Raw genomic sequence first — 6,000 nt, 5'->3', positions numbered from 1 at the left:
AACATGCAAGGAGTGACAGCTGCTGAGGTCGTTACTGTTGTCATGACCCAAGTCTTGTCTACTTGTCCAGGTATTTCTATGGACTGTGTCCCAGAGGTGGAACTCCTGGGTACAATGGTATCCACAGTTTAACTTTTGACAAGTTTTGACAAACTGCATTTGTTAATGAGGCCCCAACTGACCAATCCTGAATGAGCGCGCCCTTTTCCTCACATTCTCACCAATACTGGATTTTAACCTTTAAAATTTTTGCTCATCTGATAGACAACAGTGTTATTGTATTCTGTCACTATTTCAAGTTTTAAGTTATGTGTGTATTTCAAGTTTACTATAAAATTTTAAAAATATATAATGGAAATGTAACGTGAAAAACAAAGCTTGCTCCCCATAATCCCAGTCCTCCGAGGCAACCATGTTAGTTACATCTGGCACATTTGGTGTGATACAGGAAGCCTCATCTCCACAAGTGCTTTTCTATGAATATGTAAATCTATGTATATAATTTAAATATGTATATATTTTAAATTAATTAGTTTAACACATAAAGTAATTTAATAAATTAATTAAAACTACATGGTTTAACTAATTAATTTTATGTATAGTCTTAATAAAATGTGATCATACTATTTTTCTGCTTCTTTCCTCCTCAATCATATTTCTTGGATATCTTTTCATGTCAGTATATACAAAACTATACATTGTGGTTGCCTGGTGTTCCATATAATGAATGTCCCATAATATATTTAACTGTTCCCTTCCTGCTTGTTTCCAACTTTTCACTATTACAAACAATGTTGCAATGAACATCGTATTCATATTTGTGTACTTGTCTATACTGAGTACTTGTCTTTCCATAGAATAGATCACTAGAAGTAGATTTCCATTTAAAATGTTGCCAAGTGTTGCTAAATTGCCTTCTTAAAATGTTCCACTGTTTTATACTCTTGCCAATCAAATACAAGAGTGACCTTTCCTTACACTGCTGCCAACCCTGAATATTATCAATGTTTCTATTTTTGAAAATCATATCATATTATCGTTTTAATAAGCATTTCTCTAATTGCTAATGAGATTGGGTACCTTTTCTTATGTTTATTAGCCATTTCTCTTTCATGTTCTTGTCCTTGGAATATTTTTCTATTGTGGTGTTTGTCTTTTTATAAGTGATTTGTTGGAGATCTTTTCATTCCAGGATCAATCATTATTTTTCAGTTTAAGCTTTTTAAACTTTGGTTTCTAAGCAGCCTTTTGACAAGCTGAGACAGAAAATCCCACAGTGTTCATTTTCCAGTGTTAAAAAACAAAATTCAACTGAGTAATTTTGAAGATCTAACTGACTTTATTCAATAATTCATGAATCTGGTAGCATTCCGTCTAGCAAACAGGTGCTGTACAAATGGAAGGCTTTTATACACAGAAGGGGGAAAAGAGTGGATTGTTTGAGGCAAGAGCATCTTCCTTTTGGGGATTAAAGGGTCTATCAGGTGGATTACCCACCTCACTAGTGCTGCCCAGGAACTTCCAGACTGACTGGCTACGATCGCGCTCCTGGGGGCTGAGACTGCAACTAGGTTAGGTATTAAGTCTCAGTTTGGTCACATGGACTTAGCACAAGTGACTCCATTTTGGGACTTGTTGTCTCTTTTTGAACAATTTCCCCTTTTGATCAGATTCTCAGCCTAACTGAGAGATGTGATCAAAATTTAAGGCATTAGTGCCACTCCCAGCCACCACTCTGAAGTTCTTATGGTTTTTATTGATCCTTTGTGTGGTATTCACAGGTAATGATGGTTTTTTTGCTTTATTTCTGTGATATTCATAGGCCACAACTTGGGTTCACAATTTTTAAGTCGGTAATTCTCTTTGTGCCTTTTCTAACATTCTAGTCTTAAGGAGATCATTTGCTTGGTGATCAGTGGCTGTGAACATACATTTAAAGCTTTTGAGAGAATACAGCTCACTAGAAAGATTACTATGATTATTATAAGCAAGATAATTCCCAATGTCTGGTGTGCACTTTGGAGCCATGGTCCCCAAGACCCAAACCAATCAATATCAATGTCACAGAAAGACCCCACTGAAGGAGTCACCTTTTCAAGCCAAATGGCTTGCTCAGTGATTTTATGTAACTGAGTTTCAACTTCCCCAGAAGTGTTAATCCATATGCAGCAGGCAGTGTTGGCCACAGCACACATACCTCCTTGCTCAGCTAAAAGATCATCAAGGGCTATCCTATTAACAAGTCAAAGGAAGCAAATTCTGATTCATCAATGCCTCCCAGTAATTCCTGTTTGAATCTGTGGCTCAGGACTGGAAAGGCGACAGTCATGGTGGCTAGTAAAATTTTAAGGTCTGTAGACTGCATAGGCAGTTTTTTGCTTTCTTTTCTTTCATTCTTTTTTTTCAGGTGCACATCATTGTATTTCAACTTCTGTGTAGATTACATCATGTCCATCACCCAAATACTAATTACCATCTATCACCACCACACAGGCAGTTTTATTCTGGTTACCCTTGCTTTGTGTCCCTTTCTTTGCATAGAACCCGGACACAGAGTTCCCCAAGTTTGGAGACAGGGTGTCTCTAGCATCATGAACAGATCAGTTTTGATGACAAATCCAGCAGTCTGAAAGGGTACTTCCCTTAGTAATGGCCTGTTAGATATGGACGATGGCATTATCTTTTCAGTCCAGTGCTAAAGTAAAGGAAATAAAGAGAAAAAGATAGTGTTTAATGTTTAAAGTATGAAGACTTGATCTAGCATCTTGATGTCTGCCTTGATGTCAGCTACTTCTCTTCCTAGTCAATTTGATTTGGAGGTCTCCAATGTTTGCATAGGACCAGATGTCAGGTGGAGCCTTCGTCAGCTGTGAGATGTGCACCTAAGGTTCAAGTTAATGAAGTTTGGCTGCCATTTGAGTAGTGAAGAGGACCTGGTATAGTCCCTTCCAAAGAGAATCAAGGACAGTCTTTGTTCTTAATGGTTCCAAATCAGAAGGGTGAGAGAAAATTGGAAACGTATTTGGAGAGTTGTAACCAGATACTTGAGGAAACTAGAATTCAGGATCCAGTCCAGTTTACAGATATATAACAAGACCTCAAAGACAATTAATAGGATTAGAATCTAATATAGACAAAAGTGCAAATATACTTTTTCCCTCTACAATTATCCCCATTTCTTTTTCCAAGGGTAATCATAGTAAAACTAATTTGTTTGCACTAGGCTTGGCCTGATTATTTATATAAGTGCAGCAAGAACAGTGATTGGCCATACAAGCTCTTTTTGAGACTGCTTTACTGGAACTTTTTAAGGAATCTCAGATTGAACTCTTAAAAGTTTCTGAGGCCAGGAAGCCAAACCAAGGACTTGTCATTAGATTTTACCTGCAATACCTATAGTTTGGCTCAATTCTTCTCTTCTCGAGGTCCTCCAAAATATAGTGAAGTTCCTAGGCCTGCCAGGCAGTGACCCTTCTTACTCACCTGGTAAGGCTGCTGGAAACCCTATAAACAAGTTTTCCCAAGCAATTTCTTAAAGATGTCTGGTCATATCCGAGTCCACATACATCTCTCTCAAATATGACATTCTAGTCAAAGCCTTGGTAATACAGCCAGTGCTTCCAATTGTCCTGTCACAAGGAGAACAGACTCTTATTGAACTTATGCTAATAACTAATTACATTGCCATAAAAAGAATACTCAAGAGTTTCTGAATTCTGGAGGGATCAGGTAAGGAGAAAAAGTAAATGTTTCATCTTTGTTTACAAAGGTATACTTTATCAAACTGCTGTAAGTCATAGATAGCTTAAGAAAAATTTTCCTTAAATTGAGCAAAACAAAACTTTAAGGAACCACCAATGTTTCAAATGAAAAAATCATAAAAAATACAATCATCCTCCTCAGTTCATTCAGTTCCATGTAATTTACATTTCTTCTGTTTGAATCCAGTTCAGTTTTATGATCTTAGAGTTATCAGAAACCTGTACTTGTCAGAGTCCTTTCCATGAATATCCTTGATGAAGCACTTTTGTAGAATCAATTTGCAAAAGCATCAGAGTGAAATAATAACCATTTGTAAATGACAAAAGACTTAAAAATGACCATGTTTAAATGGAATCAAGAAGGAAATTTGGTTATTTCTATAGCATACATTTTAAGATAATAATAGTATTATGACTGATAACATTATACCAGGATATATCAGACTTTACAAATTTTACACAATTTGGAACACTTATAACATATACCTATATAAATACAACATAAAGAAGACTTAGTCTTACTTCTTGACAATGCTTCCCATATAATTTAACATGTCAAATAAACCTAATGGGTTTAACATTTATCTTTTCATAAGGAGAGAGAAAAATCTTTTGAGATATTCCAAGAGCCCTCTGGAAAACCTCAACATTGGATTGAGTCAAAAAGACCTCAGGTAGGGGCCAGTCCCATGACCAAGTGGTTAAAGTTCCACACACTCTGCTCCAGCAGCCCAGGGTTTGTGGGTTTGGATCCCAGGTGCAGACCTACTCCACTCATCAGCCATGCTGTGGAGGCATCCCACATATGAAGTAGAGGAAGATTGGCACAGATGTTAGCTCAGGGCAAATCTTCCTCACCAAAAAAAGAGAGAGAGAGAGAAAAAAAGAAAAAAGGCTTCATGTAGAATTTGATTTGGGGTAAATTTGTCAAAAATATCAAAAGGTTTAAAAACACTTGGTCAAATAGGATCACAAGTCACCATGCAATAATACCCAGCTATCCATTTAACCAAAGTGACAATTTAAGATTCACAGACAAATATGGAAAGTTAAAGAGTTGTCACAGGAAATTATTTTGGTAAAACATAAAATCTTTGCTTTCTAGCTAGATTACTTAAAAGGTAAAGAAACTTTTACAATAGGTTATCAAAAGCAGACCAAAACCCCAAGGAAACTTTGTCCTTCTAACAGAGAGAAAACCAATTCTAATTTTGCACTAATGTACTTTTGATATTAAAGCTCATTTTTTTTTACATAAATAAATTTATTCCAATCTTAGCCAGCATAACCATGCATAAAATTCCTATTTCAAGATACCTTTCCCACAAACTTTGTACAATTTTCTCCTATGTTTTTTCTCTTTCCTATTCTGAAATAACCAGCCTCACTTTAGGACAAAATTACTTTCTTTTTCCTCAACAAAAATACATTTCCATTCCTCATACCTTCTTTTACTGAAAACAGACATCTCATTTTCCTTGCATATAGAGATGTTTTCCTTGTTATTTCTAGTGGCTTTAATTACATATATTAGAATTTTTAATGCTTAAAAATCTCAATTTTTAGTGAAAATGAAGTTAACAATGATGAACTGTCTTTATATTAGCATTCTGTGCTTGGAAAGTTTATAAATATTTTAATAATTTTTGGAAACATGTGCTTTTGCATAGTAAATTTCTCAGTGTGGCACAAGATATGTTTATCAATAGACCCAAATGTCTCTAGTTCCTATGTAAAAAGAAGCTAAAGTCGATAAATCTATTTTCAGTAATCAACGTTTCAATATTTTATCTTATTTGGAAAAGATCTAGATATTTAATGACTATGCACCATTTAATTTAGTTCAGCAAAACTTTAAGATTTCAGGTTGCCAAAAAGCTGTGGTTAAACTACTTTAAAAGTCCATCTAAAATTTTTATCCTACTTACATCTATTTAATTTACCTGACAATTAGGTTTAGAATACTTATGAAAATTTCATCATACCAAGTTATTTTTCTTGCTGGGAAATTTTGCAACAGAAGTAACAGAAACTTATTTGACTAGTAAACCTAGGTAGAATAAAAGTTGTGTGTCTGCATTATATTCAATATCAATAACTCTAAACACATACCTATTTTAATTAAACCAACAAACTTAAGTTAGCTTTAATATCAAATATTTTTCCCAGATCACATGAGCCCAAAAAGTGTTTTGGTTAGTTTCTATTGTATTTCTGAGAGTTTTTGGAAAACTTAATT

At 34.9% G+C, this 6,000-nt stretch overlaps 1 long non-coding RNA gene across 2 annotated transcripts in view; it reads right to left on the bottom strand.

The window, feature by feature from the left end:
* Window positions 1-1,323: 1,323 nt before the first annotated feature.
* The window catches only part of LOC106848381 (uncharacterized), a 69,070-nt gene continuing 64,393 nt past the window's right edge, over window positions 1,324-6,000 (bottom strand). For both annotated transcript variants that reach the window (XR_011498023.1, XR_011498022.1), the window contains 2 exons: window positions 3,484-3,629; window positions 1,324-2,695 (listed from right to left, as the gene is read on the bottom strand). This is a non-coding gene — a long non-coding RNA (uncharacterized lncRNA). The remainder of the gene's footprint in view (window positions 2,696-3,483; window positions 3,630-6,000) is intronic.

This window comes from Equus asinus, chromosome 25, assembly GCF_041296235.1.
Source record: "Equus asinus isolate D_3611 breed Donkey chromosome 25, EquAss-T2T_v2, whole genome shotgun sequence".
NCBI lineage: Eukaryota > Metazoa > Chordata > Mammalia > Perissodactyla > Equidae > Equus > Equus asinus.
This window is presented reverse-complemented; position numbering and strand designations above follow the sequence as displayed.